Below are 22,752 nucleotides of genomic sequence, written 5' to 3'. Positions count from 1 at the left end.
GATTCTATCGTGCACGGATGATGATTCGACTCGTATTACTTTCTCGAGTACATCGCACGGTTCAATGCATCTCTCGTACGTTCGTTGGATTACGAGGAATGATTTGGTAAAGCGCTGTGTGGTTTCCGAATCGAATATCTTGAATACGTACAAAGTCTGAGACGTGCATCGAGTGGCTGGATCTAGATCAGGCTACACTCGGATTAACTATGAGATATCTTCTAGATTTTCATTGAATCTAGCATGAATTATGGCCGAGTTAAGCGTGACAGATTGTATTTAAGGTTTAAGGGATCTACCGTCCCCGTGATTCAGCTGTTTCGGGGGAAATTCGAGCAGCCACCGCGTTGTATTTACTCTGCTTCACTCTAAATAGTTTGCCGATGCCATCGAACTATGTACCGGCATTTTAAATGGTAATGCGACACTACAGGAGAAAAGCGACAGAGGCGGTGAAACGATCGTTGATACAAACCATGGAAAAATGCCGGGAAAATATATGCGCGTTCGCGAGAGCGGTAAAGTTAGATTGGAAAATGGTGTATCTACAAAAGTATGAGAAAATTCCAACTAGGGAATAGCCGGCATGCAGTTTACGAGGAGGAGATTCAAAAAGTTAACATTTTATGTCGTTCAACGTTAATGGTTTCACTCGACGGGCAACTATCACTCGCTATTTTATTTAACTTCGTAATAATCGGTTATTTAGAAAATATAAATGTTCATATTTATCAAAAAAATCGAGAATCTTCGTCGTTTCATAAATTACATATTAAAAAAATAAATCGACAATCGCAATCATCGTTGTCGGACGAGTTGAAAATTCTTTTCAAGCTTTCTGATTCTCTTCGAGCCACGTCCAAGCAATTTTTCCTCAAAGACCGTGGAGTTTCAGACGAGTTTTCGATCCCTGACTCGCCCCCATCGTCTACCCTTCGTCTATTCACGTGCCTCAACCCTCTTTCAACACCTACATTCGCGCCAAGTTTTGAATTTTCATACAGTCCTGAGAACTCATTGTTTCGTCTTGATGAAGTTTCGTCCGACAACGTTCCGGAAATTGAAAAGTTCCCCTTGAATTTTTCGTGAATCTACTGCGGAATTGCTACCTTTCCAGATAGACAGCTATTCGATACTTTTATACTAGCACTGTGTAAACTTTAATTAAATTCTTTTCTCTCGGTATGAATAAAATAGATTAGAATATCGACCGCGACGCGAAATAGAATGTCCTTGAATAAATTAACATTTCTAGTAAATCCTAGTCAACTATCCTGCTGTAATAGTCTTTCAAACAGGGTTGCTTAAGACGACCGAATAACTGTCGATTAACGCGACATGCTTAATTCATAATTCAATACCCCTTCATGGAGAAGCGATGTGATATGACAACAGGATATAACGTAGACATTCGTGAATGTATCAGGGTAGCTAGACTATCGTTGTGCACGCGTCATCGAAGAACTCGTACGCATTCTGGTACACCGGAAGACAGGAGTATCAAGGAGACGTGTTACCAGAGAATACACCTCATCGGAGATTGTAATAATCGATGGACGTGTATTGCCAAGCAGTATAATTAAAAAGAACAACGAAGAGTGAACAGGTGAATAAAAAGCCCTGTTAAACGTCAGAGAACTTGAAGCAAAGAAAAAGAAAAATCAACTATATTGCAGCGTATATCGAACGTGGAAAAAAGAGTCAACGTTCGGAGCAAAGAGGTTGCCAAGTCCAGTAGTTTCAACGTTTTCTATCGATTCTTCGTTGTTCTTGGTGGTTCGAGCAGGCTAACTTTTTTAAAAAAGTGTCTGTAATCGAATCGTCGAGTCACCCTTCTCCCGTCCCGATTGGCGGGAAACTTCATTCAGCTCGTTTCATCGTTGTCATCGATTAGCCGGGACTTCTTTTATTTCAAGGCACACTCGGCCGGCTTGCGGTGGAATTATCGGGGAACGTCATAACTACGGATAAGTGACGTAATTAAAGGCACGCGATGCCTTCGATCGCGGCCGGGAAAACTTTTCGAACCAACGACTTGACGATTCCGCTGTAATAATTAAAAAACTTTGTCGCACATTGCACCCGAGGCTACTCACTGCTCGATAAATCGGAATTCTCGTCTTTTTTTTTCGCGAGCCATTTTAACTAACAAGGGGAACTACCCAAGTGTTACACTCACTTATTAATGAAACTTTGCCAGCTTGTAGAGTTCGTCGAGCTGAACACGCCTATACCCCGTTTTGGGGGTAGACGGCTAATTGTTTAAAAGATATTAACAATTACAGTTAGTTATTCCTTACATTCGGAAGTATGACAAACTCACACATACAACTCGCAGTCTAGAGATCCACGGTTCAAATCCTTGATTCCCAACATTTTTTTTTTGTAATTATAATTTGTCTCTTTTTGAATAACTATTACATAAAAATTATCATGAAAAAAAAAAAAAAAAAAATTGTTGGGAACCAAGGATTTGAACCGAGGACCTTCAGATTGCGGGTCATGGATCCTCTCCGTGGTTAAACACATGACTGGCAATCTAAAGGTCCTCGGTTCAAATCCTTGGTCTCCATAATTTTTTTTTATTTTTTTTTTTTAAATGATAATTTGTCTCTTTTGAATAATTAAAATTCGATATAATTCTAAACTAAAATTCTATATTCTATTTTGAATAACTTAAATTCTATAAAAATTGCAGTGTATGTAATTGTACCCGCACATCCTTAGTACACTCGCATAACTCGAGTGGAAAATAGAAGTTACAGAAGGTGAACTGAATCTATTCAAAGTACACACGCTATTCTTTGCGTTGGCAATAGCTTCGTTGACGTCCTTTGACTTTTCCAAGTAATTCTATGCCGGTACCGCCTACGGTTTCTATAGAAAGAGTTTCCCACTGCACGTGGCGAACCATCGTCATCCTACCGTCGGAAAAGTTCAAAGGAAGCGAACGTGAAACGTAAGCTTGTTCACCGATGATCCACGGTTCCGTTTTACTCTATCTCCCGACTCTGTTTTTTCCACTAATTCAGCCTCACACTTTCTATACGTTCGTTCAATCAATCGATGGATTACGCGTTCGACGACTATAAAAGATGAACTCCAAGGGCTCCAAGTTTTCGTCGGACAAAGTTCTCGGGCGGTGAATTTAAAGGAGGATCCACGTGTTCGGTTCCGGTCCGAGTGGCTCGCGACAGACAAGCAGAAAACTGTATTTAGCCCCGTCTGCTCGACTTTCGTCCGAGCACGTAATGGCCTGAATACATCGACGCGTATTCTAGCCAGCTGTCCTATCAGCTTCGAGCGTCGCGCGTCAGGAATTGCAAATTAGATTCGAGCGATTTACTCGTACGAGAGGGTCCGTTCCACGGAGATACAGAATCTGAGGATGCTTGGCCGGATATCGCGTGTCCTCTCGCCTAGGCGCTCCTATTCGCGTTAGATTCCACGGATTCCCCCACGATTACGGACAGCCAACGTTTCTCCTCAGCTGACCCGGAAATTTTACCTATTCCCTTCGGAATTCTTTCGTTACTCCGAGGGAGAGATCAAGGAAAATGAGCACGAACGACGAGTAATAGAAGGGCTTCCGAATTTTAACTGCTTCTTTTCATAGGGAATTCGTACAAAAGCTGCAGCGAGATTGAATATCACTGCAATCTTCGAATGGCTAGGCAACGAACTCTGTTGTTTATTTGCAATCGGTCAGTTGAAACATCGGAAAATAGCGAAGGGAAGACCAAACGGTGGTCAAATTGCAGCCATTACCTCGATTGCAGTCGGTTCGGATGTTTCTCTGTTTCCATGGGATCTTTTAAGCCAAGTAAAAATCGAAGAAATCTAACCACAATTTCATTTCAAGAATTTCAGGAAAATTCGCGTACCCAGTGTGTTACGTTTTAATTACATACACGTTAAAAATGTACAGTGATCCTAGTAAACACTCGAAAATAATTTCGTCCAACTGGTCCTTTCTGGACAAAGAAAATGAAACACTGGAAGCACCGGTATTTTCCAGCGTTTTCGTAAACGAATTCCATGAAAATCTGCTCGCCTGTTTTAACGAAGCGGTGACATTTTGCGACTAATTTCCCCGCGGCAATCACGATTCTCGTTAACTTTTTTCGTCAAAGGAAAACCTAGAGAAGGAAACGCGACGGAATGAAACGCAAATACCGAAAAGATTCATGTCGGGCATTAGAAACGGTGTTTCTTGCGTTAAAAAGGATTTCTTGCGAGGCTGCTTGAACATCCTTCGCTAAGAACAGTATAATCTTGCACCGTGGAAAAGGTTCGTTTACCTTCTTGGCGGAAGTTAACTCTTCCTTCGAACAAATTGTCCTTATGAAGCTTTAGCTCCGTGAAGATGGAAAAAAGCAGCAAGGGGACTCAATCAGAACCACCCTTCGAAGATGACGAAGCTACCGTTTTTATTTCCTGTCCTCTCGAGAAGTTTGCTGCCTTTCTTTGCTGCCGTTCATCGATCGTCGCGTCAACATGCTGTGAAACTGTAAACGAGTTTACCATGGAACTCGTTTAAGGAAGATTGATCGAATGATTGACCTACGCACTGTCGATTCAATTGCCCCAACACCCTGCCCCCTATAAATCATCAATCAACGATCCGAAAGGATGATTCGTCTGAGGCTCCTTTTCTATCTGCTCGATGTCATCCGCGACAAATCAAAGCACCTTCATAGGTATTTGAAAAACTACATATCACTATAGCAACGATTACTCCACGTAACCCAACAACTTGCAACCCCTCGATTCCGAAAGCGTTCCCGAGAAAAAAGAAAAGAAAAAGAAAGGGTAGCCTCATAATTCAAGTATTCCGCGAACGGGATATCCATAATGCATATCCGGAATAGGGTTGCTTCCTTGGCGACGTAGCCGGCGCAGCGGAGGGAACTTTCGGTTCAGCCGTGCTGCTAGATGTAAAATAGGAAATGAAGCGGACTACCACGCGAGTGGCGGCATAAAATAGCGAAATTTAAATTCAACGATGTCGTTGCGGTCCCTTTTTAATTCCTAACCCCTCGATTCTTACCCTTCGCTTCCCATTTTCAACGTTCTATTGTAAATGATTAGTTAATTAGAGTTTGGAAGGTTGAAAAATTTTTACCCGCACATTACTAGAAGGTACGCGTACGAGTCGAAATCTCGTTTCTTAGCGACGCGTTATAGAAAGCCGCAAGTTTTAAAATGTATGAACCGCGCAACGGGGCAGGGAGGATATTTTATTGAAAAATCTGGGTCCGTGGTAGCGTCACCGGGCATTAAGATTCGATAATACGAACACGAACCCGCTTTTCATCCGGTCGTGTAAAAGCACGGCCGGGTTAGGGAAGCGAAAAGCGAAAAGCGAACAGCGAACAGGGTTCACCCTGGCCGTTTATTATGGGCGTGGGCTCGCAAGAAGCAGCGGGTGGTCCATAATTTCAGCCTCGCTTCTAACGAAATTCGGGGCTTAAGAACGAAATCCAATTTGGCCGTTTGAGCGTGAACCGAAGCCGCGAACCACTCTGCCCTAATACGATTTACGGCATCGTCCTGTAATTTATGGCGAAATAATCGGCGTCGTCGCGCGATTACAAGAAGACCGAGGCTCCCTCACGGAAGGCTACTCCTGGTAATTTAACCCCCTCCCACCACTTCTATCCTTTATAATTCGCAGAGAAAGTAAATTCTTATTAAACAAGAAATCGCTAACGACATTTCAAAAGATTTATGCAACAGGCAAAGTAAATATTCGCAGGAGATTGGCGTTTATATTATTTGCAACGTGCAAGCGAAGAAACAGAATATTATTACGTCTTATTCCACTGTTGTTCTAATAAATTATATATATATATATACTGCTTGGATAATTATTGACTTAACCTCGCAATGTTATTACCCGGTGAAAAATATTGTTTGCAAAGGTAAAACCTCTCTGAAGCCATTATCTTCGAAGGAAGGATGTTACAGGATATTCAAAGAAACCATCCAACAGAATAATCGCGCATGATTAGCAGGAAAAAGTGAAGTAGAATCGTTCTGCTGGAAAATTCTTACGCTCGGAACGTACCGTCTGAGAAATTTTCCACGTTTCAGCGGCAACCAAGGGAAGAAGCTTTCGCTGTTTCAATTTACACGAGAATTTTCCATTCTGTGTTTGCCGGGGCCCGTTCCAAGTTCCTCGTTTCAATTTTTACAGAAAATCCACCGGTTATCTTGAACGTTCGCTTAATAAAGAGATCTCGTTGCATGGCCGAGGTCGCTCGATTATTCACGCCGGTTGATCCTGGAATTACGCGAGTCCTGAATAAATTTACGACGAATACGTAACGAGGATTTGCCGTTTCCCCGTCGATGCGCCCATGAATCTCTTAGCAAATTGTCGCTTGTTATCAACGAATTGAACAAGTGTTTGTTTGACTTATGCTCCACTGAACGTCCAACGATAAAATACGAAAGAAACTTGACTCTGGCTCTCATCACTGTACTTTTCACTGCAACTGGCAAGCGTATTGTCGTTCGACGAGGCAGTTTGGCCAGTCAGTTGTCAACGCCAACGAAAAATCGACCAGTTAAAGGCATCGACCGCCTCTAAGAAGAAAAACGACGCAGAGAGAAAAGACGGAAAAAGGATGAAATAGAGGCATGTTTGCCAGGCAAAGCACAAAGGGGTGCATAGAAAACGAAAGCGAAAACGCGATACAAACGAAAGTCTAAACGATAGTCGGGAAAAGAGGAACGCGAGCAGGTTTTCAACGTAACAATTCTCTTCGCGGTGGGAAATCGTGTTTTCAGCTACGAATTCCTGTGTTAATTGGAAAATATACCCGCCATGGGGGTGGGTGCGCGCTAGTCGAATCACGGGGGAACGTGGTAAAAGGCAAAGAATTTCTAGCGTAGGTATGCGGAAACTATTCGAGGGGATTAAAGTACTCCGCAAAACTGATCCTTGTCGAACGCTTATCTTGTTTTCCAACCATGGAGGGGATGAAAATGATGAAAAATGTTTCTAATTTTCACCCTTCCTCTGGATCGAAAATTCTTGCGAAATTCAACGTTATTTGACGGACGAATGATAAAAGAAAAATCAAACGACCAGCTTTTGAATCGAGCACGCGACAAAGGAAGAGAGATACGATGGTAGAGAAAGGAAAACAAGAGGCAACACGGGAAAATCGAGTGGATACATACGTTAAGCGAGATTACGTGTCCCACGACCAGATTGCGGCCGTTCTGTCTGCTGGATTTATTAAGCAGCGTCATATATATTCGAGTGGCGGGCCAGGTAGAAGGTTTCGAGCTGAAGAATCGCAATTTCCGATGGCGAAAGGGAACGATCGCGACTAGACGAGCGCACAATCGCTGGACACCGGTTGAGAAGAAAAAAAAAAATCGTACGTCGCATCGATCAAGCCCCGCTTCATCCCGTGATAAAGTACGTAAAAGGAACATAACTCTTCGCGATCGCTTCTGTGAACGTGGCGGAGCTCACGGGAATGAAGACTGGACCCGTCACGTGTAATTGCGATTCGATTAAACGTGTAAATCATGCTGCTAGTGGTTTCCTCTTCCCTGCTAGTCGACTAGCAACGCCGATTTAGGCTCTATTCGATACAACCTATCCGAGGCTAAATGAAGTGCGTTCAAGTTGATAAATCGTACCTCCGCCAGTACACCGTACGATATCCAAGGAAATTCATGAAAATTCGGGATCTAATTTGGATATAACTGATTCTACTCCTCAAAATGAATCGAAAATGTATGATAAAGTTTTCCCGTACAACGCTTCATAAACGAGATAAATGATTTTAAAGATACCAAGTAGTATAACCAAGCATTAGTCAGACGCGGACCTGAACTACTAGTATTGGCTTCCGGAGACTCGCTAACTTTTCCATTTGCCAATTTTTGTTGATAAACGAAACGTTTTTATTTACATTAACCATCCTGAAGACAGAGCGAAGGAAATAACTTGAACTTACTCCTTAATCTGAGAAAGGGGAAAGCTAGACGGCGGTAATCCGGGAACGACGTGGAAATATGAACTCGTACAGGTATTGAGCAACCGGCCGGAAACGGGCGGCCGTGCTAGTGTACGCGGCAAGCTACCAGGACAAAGGGGCCACTAATGTCTTCTTCTTCCTCCCCCGGCCCAAGATTTATCGTCGTACACCGGTGGGATTGTTACGTAAGGTTAAGCTCAGGGTAGAAGCATTAGGATTCGAGCTTGGCCGCTGATCCCAATGGGCAGGCGGTCGCGTAAATTCCAATGAGCTGGTTGAGATTCGATCCGCAGGCTAATGTCGACGACGCGCCACGCTTCCTTGGGAATCAGCGAAAGGGATGTTTTCACTTTTGTCCCGGCCCGGTGTAACTTCGCGCTCTTTTAGCTAACAAACAATCACGACGAGCCGGTTCGAGCGTGTACCGAGTTTAAATTACAACTGGCTTGCCCGGCTAATCCGGAAACTAAGCGCCCAAGGCGTTGTCGGTGCTCCGTAATCGTCCTCAGTTGTAATTTCGTACTGAACTGGATTTCGGACGCTCGTCCCAGGGAAATTGTAGCCCATAGGATGGATATAGCTGGTAGTAGCTTTGAAACGAGATTGACTGTTGCGTTTAATGGCTGGATAGTTTCCATCGGTTTCGCTTGTTACGAACCTTTGATTCAATGATTCTTAAGCAATAATTACCAGTAGCAAGAATTTCAAACACCTATCTTAAAATTTGCTAAAGTTCTCTATAAACTCTCTTTCGCTGATTATTCTAATATCAAAGTAATAATGGTTGGTCGCTCTATCGAGGATTATATGGTCCGTATTACGCAAACATTAGCCAGGGACGAGTGGCGTAAACGAGACCCGACTTATGCCTAACTAATCATTGCTTTGGCGATTAAGGGGGCCGACTCGATCGAGAACGCGAACTCTCCTGATGATTCTGAGGTGAACACGAATACCAACGTATCAGCGTTGAAACGAAGCTGACTTGGCTGTCGTGCAACCGACCGCAGAGTCGCTCTTCCGTAAAGTTTGCATCAAACGGCCGTTCGAGCTGGCTATGGCCATCGACGAAACTCAGCCAGTGAACTCTCGTAATATCGTTTACACATCCGCTCTGCTCTCAGGTTTTTCGGAGCCGTCGGCAAACGAGGCAAGAGGAGGAACAGGAGTAAAAAGCGAGCCAGCTAATTACAGAGACTTCTCTGCACGGCCTATTAAATTTGAAGCAAAGCTCGCGCACTAGCTCGTGCTAATTTTACTTTACTTTACGTGAATAGTGGCGGACTATCTTGTGTAACACATCAACTAAGCTTCTCTGATCATTCCAAGTCAGAAAATTCACCGGTCGATTCGTTTCCATTCAAAGAGCCCAATCGAACAACATTGCACTTGTTCGTTGCTTTTCTATATGATTTAATTTTGGTTTCAATATTGGCGCAGCAAAATACTGAACCATCGGTTAGTTGCAATTTGAATAACAGAGTTTAATGTTTCAAAAATAATTGACAGGTTAATAAGTCGATATCGAAGATTGGCAAGCTTGTAATAAATGCTGGAAGCATAACAGCGAGAACAAAGCGAAATTTCTAATTTAACACGGAATTAAAAGTTTCATCATCGCGTTTACGCACCAAGTAACGTACTGGCATGAAGTTTTAAAATGAAAGAGCTTCATGTTACACGCATGGCAGAGTAATTTGATAAAAAGCGACCGTGCAACGGGTAAAAATTATTTTTTCGCAATCATTCAGTTAAAAACCACGGCTCTCCAGATAGACTGCAATAATGCAGCACCATTTTTCACGACAGTGAAATGTTGCCACGCGGTAACTGAAATATTGTAAATAATATTTTAAAGCTGCAACACGCGCAGATAGAAACGTTGCATTTTGTAAACTGTATTTTCCCTCGAAACTCATCCTGTTACGTGGTATTCGAATCAAGTCGTCGAATCTTTGTCCACCGGTACACGTGGCTAATTTTCGACACGAGAGGTTCGATTTGGCGTCCCGACGCAATTCGAGCGTCACGTTTATCGCGGTCGCACCGTGACACCGCGTATTTCGCATTATGGTCGGCTTCTACCGGCGGAAACCTGACGATTTAAATTTAAATTTAAACGAGGACCGCCAGAATCGCGCGCATCGACCGTTTCGTCCGGCCGTAGCTCGTTTGCGGTAAGATTGTTTGCCGCTCGTTTCACGGATCATTATATGCGTTTTCGTGTTCAAACCACCGAAAACCGAGAAGTCTTTCCCCGGCTGAATTGCCTTTTTAAACCTGCCTGCCAGCCGTGCACTGCTGCTGAATGACGCCGCTTTAACCCTTCTTTTCACGGTAATTCTCTTTAAAAACGTGTCTTTTTTTCCCTTCTTTTCGTACGTGGGCTTTTTCAATTGCACCAACCGGCCTAGCCGAATATTAGGTTCGTTTCCTAGTTTTTTATATCCCGACAAAGGCATCGACCATCCCGGTTCCAGATGGAAAGCTTGAATACTTAAGCGGGTTTCAGATTAAATTATCTTTTTTATCAGCAATTATCCACTTTGATGGGACAAAGATAGCTTTTGAAGCTTGGCTTATAAACCATGGATGGAAAACACGAATATTTTGTGGATTTAACAAAAATATGTATTACCAGCGTAAAATAAAAAACTTCATTAATATGTTGGGTAGTGACCCGTACTTTACGTGTGCAAACTGTCATAAAAGTTCTCGTAAATTTCATCAGCAAAATTTTCAAAAACATGTTATTTTAAACATATTATTTGTTTGGATATTTATTTACATGAATGAATTTGTTATTTAAAAAATGCACGAACAGCCCAACAGTATCTTCATCTCTTCAGAGTGAATGATTACCGATAAAAACGTTCCATGTCAAATATTTGTTCGAGTATTATATGCTGCTAAAAAGGGTATCAAATTCGACATGTATGACTTGGGTAACGCTTCTCTTCTTCAACAATGTTAAAAAACTTCACCCACCCAGGGAGGATAAACATGAATGAAAAATAGAAAAAGCTACAAAATGAATCGTAATTTCCTGGAAAGCTGCTCGTTCTACGGATAAAAATAAGGAAAGCAGCTTCTATTAAAAACCTCGCTCCGCTATACGGGGAAGCTCATTTAATCCTTCATTTTACGATGAAACGAGTCTATGGCATAACAATATTGACTTCCATCCATGCCAGCATCGGCAACCTTATAAAAATACAGTGTACTACGCAAGGTACGGACAATAATATTCCATCAACATCGAACTGGCCTAGATTCTGCCTTCTATATTAATCAACGACGGAATATCGAATAGAACACATGGCAAATAGACGGTTTGACTATGTGTCTCGACCACGAAACACGCATACTCTGGTATCGTTTACTCGTGAACAGTACACGCGACACCCTTTCCACTGTGTGTCTACAGCTCTAATTCAACTATTATAACATTTCCAGCGTTCGGAAGACAGTGAAATCGTATCTGTAAGAGGTAAGAGGAGAGACGGCACGTTTACTAGCAAACGAGGTTACTTACGACAGAAGTCGATCCATCACGTCGTGACGTTTCAGGTAGAATGCTGATAAGGGAATTATCTAGACGATATTACCGGCGAGCACGGCTCTACCTACTCTATCCTTGCCTGATTCTGCTTTCTCTTGATCCCCTCGAGTGTGAACGTAAGATGTTTTTGCACACCGAATGCACACCGCATAGTCGAGATTCTCAGAGAAATCTGTTCGAACTCGGAGTAAAAGGGGAAGCGGAGAAAACACTTTATAACGAGAATTTTCTTATCCGTTCGCGAGGTCTGAAATTTTGCATTTCGCGCTCTTGTTATTGAATTCTTCATAAATCATTGCGAATACTAACAATAACGACCATTTTCCCTTTTTTATCTCAACGTTCTAGCAAAGTTTGAGACGAACGAGCACGCGTGATCGTAGGAGAAGATGATCGTAAAGGCAGAGTGGGCCTCGTAAACAGCGGCGAATTCATTTTCCCTGTTATTCCCTCATACATATTCGATCGTCTAAGCGTAGTGGGTGGCGCGCCGGAGATTATGCAAAAGTATTCGCGCCTAGCCCACGCAGTCGTTCTAATCGTCTAGAACGCGAGCGAAACGCTCGAGCAAAGTTTCATGGACTAGCGTGTGCACGATCCGAGTACGTGCACCGCGTTAAGCAACTGTAAACGATCTACAAGACGCCCTGCGATCTGTATTCAATTAGCGTTAATCCTATTGGCGAATAAGCGACGAAGCGTCAGGGTTCAACGTTGCACGCCGTCGAAAAGGAGGAATAAAGGAAGAAGAGGAGTAAGCTCGTAATTTGGAAGAAGAAACAAAAGCTCGAGTTCAAACCGAGGAGAGTTGAGTCAAATTTGAGTTACGAAGGGCTAAGTTCATGAATTCGACATCGAGTACTGTTTACTTGAAACTGAATTCGATATCGGTGGATTTAAGTTGCTCCAGGTCATATTTGCTCTCGGCTAAACTGCTTTGCGTTTGAGTTACAGCTAAGTTAGTTTGGGTCAAGTCCGGCTTACGTGAAATTGGCTTAGATTTGAGTTACGCTCATGTTAGACTTGGATTAACCGGAATAACTGTTGTTTAAACTGCATTGAAGGTAGATTATCATTGGTAAGCGAGTTAAATTTGTAAATTCCATTACATTTAGCAAGGATCTTGGCTACTTTCCAGTCTCTCGCGAAGAAAACCAGAACCTAATAACCCTATAATTGCAGACACCGCTGTAATATTCCTCGAAAGGTTAACTCATCTACTTCGGTGGATTAAAATACGTATCTATTTTTAACTACCATAATTTTCCATCTATATCCCGGTTTTCTACGCTCACCGATCCACGACGCCCTTTACGATTTGAATCCTAAGAAGTCACAGTTTCCCGCGACTATTCCTACGGCAGGGTAATTCGTCTTCCCTTTACCAGCGAAATTTGTTCGCGAGGACGTTGTCACGAACTTTGGGTCGAGTTCACAAAGGCCCGGCCGCACAATCATCGCCCGACGCGACGGGGTAGGAGCACGTTGCTCGAATCCTGTTCCTTCGTAACCAGGGACGTGGGATGGACGGGGATGGACGGTATTGTAGTAAAGTGCATCGCTCCCAGAGACTGTTCCAGGAGAAGCATCGTACGTGTAGGTGCGCGCGGTTCTCGCGGGGTGTACGGGTCAGTTCCGCGTGCCGGACAGACGCTGGATTTATCGCTTTTGTCGCGGAAATCCTCGCAGCACCAGCAACGACGACAAAGGATGGAAAAATTGCGCGATGACACGACATGCGGTTTCAAAGGAGAGCTTTCTATCGCGCTGTCCCGCCTTTTCTTCCGGGATCTACTTTTCCAGAAATGTGCGATGATTCATTAGCTGGTCCGTAAGAAATTAACGTTGCTCGATGAATATTTCAAACGACGGGAATCGAGGCAGAAACAAACCGCCCCCGTAAATATCAATAACAGGGAGTGCAAACGCGCGACCCATCGAGATTCATCGACGCTGCTGCGCCCCGTTAAGATAATATCGAGGACATTTCCGAGATGTTCTCGAAAATCACCGGGCTACCCTGAGACCGATGCTAATGCCCTGATACGACATCTGCACCCTCGAGACGTCACGCAGATATGTCGAGTATCTCCTGGACATTACTGCATATATGCAGCAGACATTTCGCGGTCGTGGCAGGAAGAGGAACAAGAGGAAGCTCGAGGGAGGATAGGGATGTGGGGCCGTGGAACGTGTTATTGCACAACGAAGAACTCATCAGCGTGTTCCAGATGGCCCGTGTGCTCTCGTTCCTCTGCACATGGGGCACAAACGCGTCATCGAATCGCTTACGAGCTGAAGATCTATGTAATCTTAGGGAAAATGGAACCGTGAACTCATAAGCGTATCGTAATACCACAGTACATGAATTTCATCCCTATGACAAGTAGAATAATTTGGTTAAGAGAACGGTCTGGCAGAATAGAGCAAAGGATATTGGTAACGAGAAACATCAGTTTCAATATTATGCTCCTGAAATTGAGGCGATCCTTTGAAGACACGGTGCATTATCACCGGGTGGGAAATTCGTATACGCATCGTTGCTGATGCTGGTAGTGGAAGTTGTACACCGTAGGTAATGCACAACCGGTGCAACAGCCGTATCTTGGTCTCATCACCGACGGAGAACGTTATTGCCCATTTAAGGCAATTTACTTCTCGGATCACTTGCCAAAAGCGAAAGGAGTCTGGGGGGTTAGGTCGATCGATACCGCCTGAGAGACCAATTTCGACGACTTTTCTTGTCAAAGGCATTCGGAATCGTTCGCGCTGATTTTTCGCCTTCGATCACGTACCGCGTCTACTTTCACCCCTAAACCGTTCATCATCCCTCGGTGGATGATTCGAAACCGGCCATTTGATATGCGACAACCCCCATGGTAAATTTCACCGCGTATTTCAACGGTAATAAAAACGGCTAATAACCCTCCGAATATATAAATCTGAGACCGAGACTCCCTGTGTTTCTTTCAATGGACGAGGCCAAGACTAGAAATAGCGAAATATCGGCAGATTAAGATTTACCGATACCACGATCTCACAGCGGCCGCAAGGATTTCTTATCGAGCTAAAAGATCCAGTTAAGCCTGATTGTCTTGTGCGGTGTTTTTGCCGGAATATCGGATGCCGGCGGCCATCGAAACGGCTCAACCCTATTGATCTTCCCTTAAGATCCTAACACTCGAGGATATTAAGGGGGCCACGTGGACTCGATTTCTAGCAGAAGCCAATCGTCCTCGCGAAGCCGGCGGGAATCGAGTTACGCCACGGACAATGATTGCGCCCCTTCCAAGGAGAACCAACGAGATTGGCCGATATCGTCCGTTGCGGAAAAAGCAGCAAAACCCTCTGCTTCGTCGTGAACGACACGGAACAATAAACTGGGAAACCGACGCGAAATATCTAGCAGAGTCTAAGAGAAATTCGTTTTGGAAAATTCTAGTTTGTCGGAAACTGAATGCTACACACACGTAGACTTGGACATTTATTCCTTCGTGGTAGGTTACGATGGCTCGTGTCCGAAGTAATTGAATTCGAGTGAGATGGGAAGAATAAATTGACTTTTCGAGAACAAATTAGTAACACTTATCGGAATTTTGTCAAACAGTTTGAGAAGCTGACGCATCGATATTCCTGAAGAGGTCAAGCGGTAAACTCTCAAAGACACCAGACGAAACTGATATTATTGGATCGAGAGGTTTATGAAAACCTTTGACCTCTCAGCAATGCTCAATATTTATCAATCTTCAAAAGCTTTCACGATAAGACCAAACGGACGAGTAGAATCGTGCCTTCTCTGTTTCCCAGCTAACAGAAGACGAACGAGACTTCACAAAACTCGATACGTTTCAATGGAAAATTTGTGAAGCGTCTGGAACCGCAAGCTCGCCGCAGATGCACCAGGTTAAATGGTCCATCCGGTTGCAGCCGCGTCTCCGTCGGAGACGTCCGTTGATTTATAGAAAAAGTTGGCGGACCACTCGAAAGCTTATTTGGTCGCGGCTTCGAAAACTGTACGAGGACTTTGCTACGATCCTCTCTGCGAAAGTTTGCGCTCGTGAAAAGGATCGAAGCTTGCCCATTGGACCATCACGAACGACGACTTGAATCGCGAGAATATTCCTTGGCGGAACCTTCAAAATCGCTATCGAAATTCATTCCGCGATTCTCCAACGAACAAGGTGCAATTTTTCCCGGTAACTTGGAAAAACCTATTCATCGTAAAAATGAAGAAGCGTGTCGCGATTCCGTGATTTAATTCGATCCCGAACGGCTACGCAATATTTCTGCGCGAGTTCAAAGCGTCGTTGGCCAGCATGGAATCCGGCCAAACGCGAAATGCACGAAACGACATGGCGCAGGGATTCTTTATTTCTCCCTGGCTCTTTCGACCCGTTGAAAAATGTTTCGTTTTACCGTTCTAACTTCGGGATCGCCGTTTAAGCGACATATCGCGGACGCGATCGCTGAGAGCCTCGCCGATTTCTGGCTGATCGAAGTTGGCAAAATGTTCGCGCCACGATACGCGTTCGGGTTCTCCTCTTTATAATTGCTGGTCGAAAATTGGGAATCGTATTCGATATCTTTATGACCTCGATTCGAGGGCAAATGAATTTCTAATTGTTGTAGCTTGTCGTGAATGAACGAGTTTAATCAGTAGGGAATTCCATAAATGGTTGGCGGACGATTTACAGAAGGGTTTCTACGTTCGAAAACGAAAAGGAATAAAATGTCTATTTCACGAAAACATGGAAAATATTTTGCGTCCGTTCCACGGCATCGTTATCTATTATCTGAAACGATCAAAAGAACAGGTCGAAATCGCTGGAACGATCTTCGGCTAACTCGTTAGTTACGAGTTACGACCGTTGGAAACGGTAAAAATAATTTTTCGCATGGCACCCTCGACGAGGGGTTGCGAGCGTTCGGTTAGAAACAGGAAACGGTGAAAATTAAAATGAGAGCGAGAGGACACGGTAAAACGCGTCGAAAATTGTAACGCGCCCATGGAATCAAACGGTGAGCTCGTAAAACTTTCATTCCGACCCGCTCACAGCCACAAAAGTTGAAAAATTACCAATTCTATTCTTTGCTCGGCTATTCGTGCAACAGCACCGACGCTATCGCGTTTAGTTAAACGAACAACGATGCTCTAAACACCGGATCGCTGTTGTTTCATATGAATTGAATTGAATTTGTAAGAAACAGACTGTTCTACGCGACAGATCGCGGCTAAATGTTTGACGTAACAATTTCTATGGAAATGAGTGAATAAAAATCGGATTTTATTGGAAAGGTTCGCGCGATTGGCAGCCAATGGGCCGGCGACTTCAACGATCGAAGAAAATTTCTTCTGTCCGCGTATAGAGAAGGGAAACGGCTGATTTATCTTCCGCGACACACGGCGGAGCATGGATTACGTGCCTCGAATCCGTATTACCTTTCCTATGGCGAGTATCCCGTGGAAAAGTGGTGCAATATTCCCTGGTATACGTTAAACCTTCGAAAACAGGCGGGACGAGGAAGGGGAGATTTCAATGTCTGTCGAAGCACCGATGGAAGACGTTCTTTCGCCGGAAACGTGAGTGGCGGAAGTTGAAGCGAGGATGCAGAGCAATTTGAACGATCGTTCGATTTAAGGGACCGAATTTATTGCCCCGTGACGGTATACATTTTTCTCTGGTATGTGGAACAAATAGGAGAACCGGGAAAATGAATTCTCGCCAGAAAAATTAATTGACATTTTGCTAAGTAAACTCGAAGGATGTTCGATCGCTTCAACCCATCTTCGCCAATCAATTCCCCATTCAGGAGAGAATAGTTTAATCGATTCGAAGAGTCGGGAGGGAACAAGAAGTCCGGTCGAGTTTCGATTCGTACCCGATCGAATCGTGAATTCCATCGTAGCCCGTTAGTCACACGGAATTTAATATCCCAAAGTCCAAAATTTCGCGACGACGCGACGCCTCAAAAGATTTCGTCCCGATGGCGTACGAAAAGCACCAACTTCGTTCTAACTTTCACGTAAACGTTCTACAGGACTCCGTTCTTCCCGATCAACTTCACGAGGAATCAGTTTACCGGTAGCCGATTGCAAATCGAATTCTCCGAGATCTCGTCGACGAATAAATAGGAATCTACCGTCGGGGTAGTCGGCTGAAAAGCCGCAAGTTTCGATGAAATGCATTCTGACTGACTCAACGATGAACCGAAGAGGTTGGCTTTTTCGAGACTCGCACGAGTTTCTAACGCAGCTATTCGTTTCTAGTGATATAAGTCGATCATTTCGTTGGCAACTGGCTCGCGATATTCATTTCGCGTCACTTTTATTTGTTCTAATACCAAACTCGTCGACACGGCAGACTTAACGTTTCGCTCGAACACGCAGCGAGAGGATATTGCGTCTGTATCAATATCCCCAGCTCTGATAGCCGAGAAACGAACGGCTGGGATACGCCAACGGGGATATTCACCCGGATATCACTAGAAGGATGTTTGCCCTACGTTTTGGCCAGCTTGACGTCCCTACCACTCTTCCGGTGTGTGTTTGGTCTTCGAGACGATACTCGTAGATAAGATTCTACTCGGATCATCCCCTTCCGGTGGTAGGAACCGTCTGACTTGGCGTATTTTCGAACGAAACAACGCGAATTGAATCTGCATCAATTTTCGAACATTTCTCTAAATGTACCTTCTGCGTTTTGATATTTATCGGTCTTGGCTTGCGTGCTACACGATCGTTGATTTGCTCGTAAATTTTCATTTATGATTAAATAGTTGGGATACTTTCTACGGTAACAGTGAACTTTATAAGAGCGGTAACTTTTTATTATTGCAGCATCGCGAAACTGTGCTCGTAATTTTAAGCTATTTTTAAGAGCCATATCGGAAACTTTAAAAGGTTAAGTGTGACGAAAGGGAAAGTAACGAAAAATCCAATCAGAAATACAGAGGGTGTCGTTCAATTTGTATATTAGAAGGCAACCACCAACCCCTTTCTATCCTATGTCTTTCCCTATCTATTTTATTGATCCTTGCAGCAGAAAATCCTTTTTCCATTAGAAATCTAGAGTGCACGCACTCTTCCAATCATTGGAAGCGTAAACACATAAAGTTCGTCTGTACGTGAAATATTATTCCGTTTCTTCTTTTTCGGATAACGAGGGTAGTGGAAAATGTGAACCGTCCGATTGAATCGAAATTTAAAAAGTAACCAGTGAAATTCGTGTCTGAAATACATTGGCTGCTAGCGAATGTTGGAAAACGACCCAACAGATATTTTATTCCGTGAAAGTCGAACGTCCATCAGTGCCAAACACGCAAATATTTCCTAACATGAAAAATGTTCTTCAAGTATGTCGATATCGCGTTCGTATCTTATTCCTCGATCGCATGCAAGTATCCGGCTAAATTTCGAAATAAGAAGAACGCGTATCGAATCTGGATATACTTCGAAAGAAACGCTTTTTGCAATAAATTCGAGAGATCCTTGACAGTCCTGTACCGTTTGATATTTTTCAGATTTTCCTTCGTTCTACGCGTTTTCCGATAATGATTCTACCCCTTGTTTCCACTTTAATATAAATTCCTGATCGAATACTTTAACGTTACAAACTCATTTTACTTTTTTTTTGTGATCGACAGTGGAGGGATGAAAATCGGAGCAAAATATCTAACGACCCCCTATCGGCTTCCTGTATCCTTACATGACCAAACAGGATAGCAACATCGAAAAGGTTCTGGCGCGAGTAATTAAGACCTTACAGGCGTGTAATGGCCGCATAAATCGACCTCGCCTGGCCATAAGCAGTAATCCACTTTCAAGTTCGCGCGGAACATCGCGCCACCGCCTGACGCGTAAATTTCGTCGGTGGTTTATGCAAATTATTGATGGAAGCTGAGCTAATACATTGTGTCGCGTGCAGTCGAGCCGCTTACGAAGAACCCATTTACACAAGCGGCTCGAATCGATACGTTTTACTAAAGACGAGCCGCGAATATTCGCGTTTCTTGGCTGAGCTTAAATGTCGTGTAACGTTGTGATAAATAAACAGGGTGTCGCGGTGGAACGGCGTTAAATTTATTTCTCGCTAGGATAGCTCGCAAAGAGGAGAGATGAAATTTTGAAATGGGAGATGGAACAATTTATAACGTTGCGACGAGTAAATATCGGACACAAGAAATTTCAGGCAACAGCGTTGGTGAATTATTAACACGTTTGAGAGTATAACCACAACATGTGCTGTTTGTAAATAATTTGCTTCATTCTACTATGATTAACAATTTCAGAATCTTACATTTTGTTATTCACATTCTAAAAAAAAGGAGTATTTTACGACTAACATTAGAGATAAGTACGCAAGTTTACTTCGTGTGTACATCTTAAATAATACTAAAATCAGAATCTCTCAAACGCGTCGTAATTTCAACGCGAACGAATCTCAAAGGTGGAATCCATCACTGTCACCTATCTGAGTCGCGTTCAAGCTCAATGGCGCGGCGCGATCAGTTCAAAACAAAATGGAAGAAAAGAATCTTCTTACGCCTCGATTCGCATAACCTAAACGCCTACACCGGCCGGGCGTTTCTGCTAATTAATCCGCAAGAAGAAAACGCATAAGAAGAAGATAAATTATTTTATTTTGACTCACCCTAATCGTACGGTCGTAGATCCGTGAACGTTGCACTGTACTCCATCGCCTCCATCGCACAATCACACGAAGGACCGTTCACACGAACCGCGCGATCGACGAAATTCACTAACCAAATCGGTTCAGTATTTTCAAAGTACAAGACTCTTCTCTCTTTCACCCCAAGCATCTTTTAGTCCTCGATGAAAGCTTTGCTCGTTGCGTGTACACAAACGATCACACGACACTGTTGTACAAACACCGAACCGACAGCTTTCCTGTCTCGCGAAGAGGTGCGGGGGGTGGTTCGGAGAAAGAGATACAGCGTGTCACGTTGTCGTTTACTTATTAATTCACTGATTGTAGTTCGATCGTGATCAGGATGATCGTTCGATCGAACGATGACCCGGAAGAACGAGTCTCGACCGGATGAAACGTCATTTTGTTCGATTTCCGTCCGGCGTCACGCGGTCACTGGTTATCGACGGTGCCAAGTGTTTACACGACACCTGAACGCGAGAACGTTCGAGTACGATTGAAAACGATAAACACGACGAAGAAGGAGCACAACACTGGCACACTGGATAGGAGGGGACACGGTTAATCGAAACGGAGTGGCACGTAACGGGACCGACAACACGTAACGTCGCGTCGAAGCTCGCGAGACGAACTACGGCACGGGAATGAGAAGGTCCGCGAGCTTTCGCGCATCGCGACTCCAGCGCCACCATGATAAACTCAGCGTCTCGAAGCGCGCCACGGTCGATTTTGCGAATTTAACCTACCGACCGGACATCGACCAACACTTCCAGCGGGCTCTTTCGACCTGCCTTGCCCCGCTCGTTCTACGTGTTTCAGATTGTACCAAGGGGATCGGCTTTTAATAATGCTTTTCTCATTGTACCGGATTTTGGATCGAACGGACCGTTCGGATTGGTCGAACGGCAAGTTACCATTTTTTATTTGTTAGCTACACCAAGTCCCTAGCCGGGAGCCAATCGGCGTGCGGTAAACGATCCGATGCCGAATCGTTCTGAAGGCGGTTGCGTTCGTTTTTTTATCGCCATTACGCTCGTTATTGCGTTACTTACTTCGTTTTGTTTCCACGCGTTGCATACACGTGCCCGCAAAATAAAGGTGTTAAAATATCTACAAACAGTTCTTTTCCTATACGAAAAACGCGATTCAAATATCGCGAAATTACCAGGCCCCTCGAAATACGAGAGGATCGGCGTCATCAAGCATCATCGATGGTAATTCCTAACCTCCGAAGATTTACTCACGGTTTTACTGACGGTGTTTCGAGCCTTGCTGTTACGGATTATTGTTTACGGTTCGGAGAACTGTTCTGGTAAGTTGCACTGCACCCTTTTTCGCTAAACGTGATGCGTTTCTGAAAAAAGAATAAACGGGTCGCGTTTAAATGAACGGATGAATAAATTTTCCGTTTAATCCTTTCAATTTTTAAAAAAACCACATTTTTATGTTTCATGAAAGTGAACATTATAGAGTACCTATATTTTGAAGTGATTATAATTATAGATGCTTAAATTCATTATAATTGTATTGAAATTAAGAAAGACGCGAGATATTATAACTGTAATGCACTATACTACTTATAGCGTCCGGCCGCATGGCGCATTTAATGGCGCGGACTCCGTTTCAAAACGATTCGTATCAAAGTTTGCAAAATACAAGAATTTCATAGGGTGCTTTTAACATTTACGTTTGAATTTATAGCTTATAATATTCATAAAGTAATAAAAAATCCTTTTCAGTAGCAAAACACCGAGAAAGCTGACCGAGCCTCGTCGCGCAGACTCCGCTCGAGAAAAGACAGTGGCTATCGATTCAGTTCTACCAACGGAAGGACACTTTCTGGTGATTTTGTCGATTGCCTAGGGATTCGCAAGCACCCTTATGCACTTTAAACTTCATCTTTCAACAGGTAATAAGAATTCACAGTCGCTTCAGTATTTTTTCTGCAGATCAAATCAGTGCAGCTTCTCGTTTAAAGTTTTTTTCGGTCAAAATAACAAAAAAATCAGAAAGTAGTTTGAAAAACACTCGTGATCGAAATCTTCGGGTAGAATATCTTGGATAATTAAACCAGGAAATGGGAAACTGTGGTACTTTTCGAATTGAAAGGAACAGCAAGGACCCTCATCAGAGGGCAGCGTTCTAAAACACTGCTCTTGCAGAGAATTTGAAGTATAAAGCATTCTCCGATGCAAAGAATTATCAGCCGTTCCCGGGGAAATTAAAGCGGAAACTTTTATTAGCCAGAAACTTCAATGAATGAAACTTCTGACAAACTTTTAACGGAAGTTCGTTTAAATGCGGTTCCTTATCGCGAATTTCTACATCGTCTAAAGTTGCCACTAGTCCTACCGAACGTGAACCCTCATTACAAACGTTTCATTTTTCTTCGGTACTGTGTTTAACGCTCGCGATGCGTTTTATCAACATTAGAAGCACAAGCTGGGAAAAAGATAGTAGAACCTTGATGGTTCAAGCATTTGAACCCTTTTAGAACGTTCGAAGGTGCTTCGTGAAA

The 22,752-nt window shown here is 43.5% G+C and overlaps 2 protein-coding genes across 5 annotated transcripts in view; one reads left to right on the top strand and one right to left on the bottom strand.

Annotated features, from left to right (window-relative positions):
- The window catches only part of NLG-4 (neuroligin 4), a 202,162-nt gene extending 181,298 nt beyond the window's left edge, over positions 1-20,864 (bottom strand). For all 3 annotated transcript variants that reach the window (XM_034328689.2, XM_034328687.2, XM_034328686.2), the window contains exon 1: positions 20,217-20,864. The gene's annotated coding sequence lies outside the window, so the exon portion shown is untranslated. The remainder of the gene's footprint in view (positions 1-20,216) is intronic.
- A 381-nt stretch (positions 20,865-21,245) lies between these two features.
- Positions 21,246-22,752, top strand: part of Nlg3 (Neuroligin 3) — a 236,787-nt gene continuing 235,280 nt past the window's right edge. Inside the window, exons 1-2 of one of the 2 annotated variants that reach the window (XM_034328690.2) lie at positions 21,246-21,546; positions 21,977-22,143. The gene's annotated coding sequence lies outside the window, so the exon portion shown is untranslated. Of the gene's footprint in view, positions 21,547-21,973; positions 22,144-22,752 lie in introns of both variants that reach the window. The other variant, XM_034328691.2, reaches the window with a different exon arrangement.

The sequence above is a fragment of the Osmia lignaria genome, chromosome 1 (genome assembly GCF_051020975.1).
Source record: "Osmia lignaria lignaria isolate PbOS001 chromosome 1, iyOsmLign1, whole genome shotgun sequence".
Classification (NCBI taxonomy): Eukaryota; Metazoa; Arthropoda; class Insecta; order Hymenoptera; family Megachilidae; genus Osmia; species Osmia lignaria.
The sequence above is the reverse complement of the archived record's forward strand: the minus strand, read 5'-3'. Positions and strand labels throughout refer to the sequence as shown.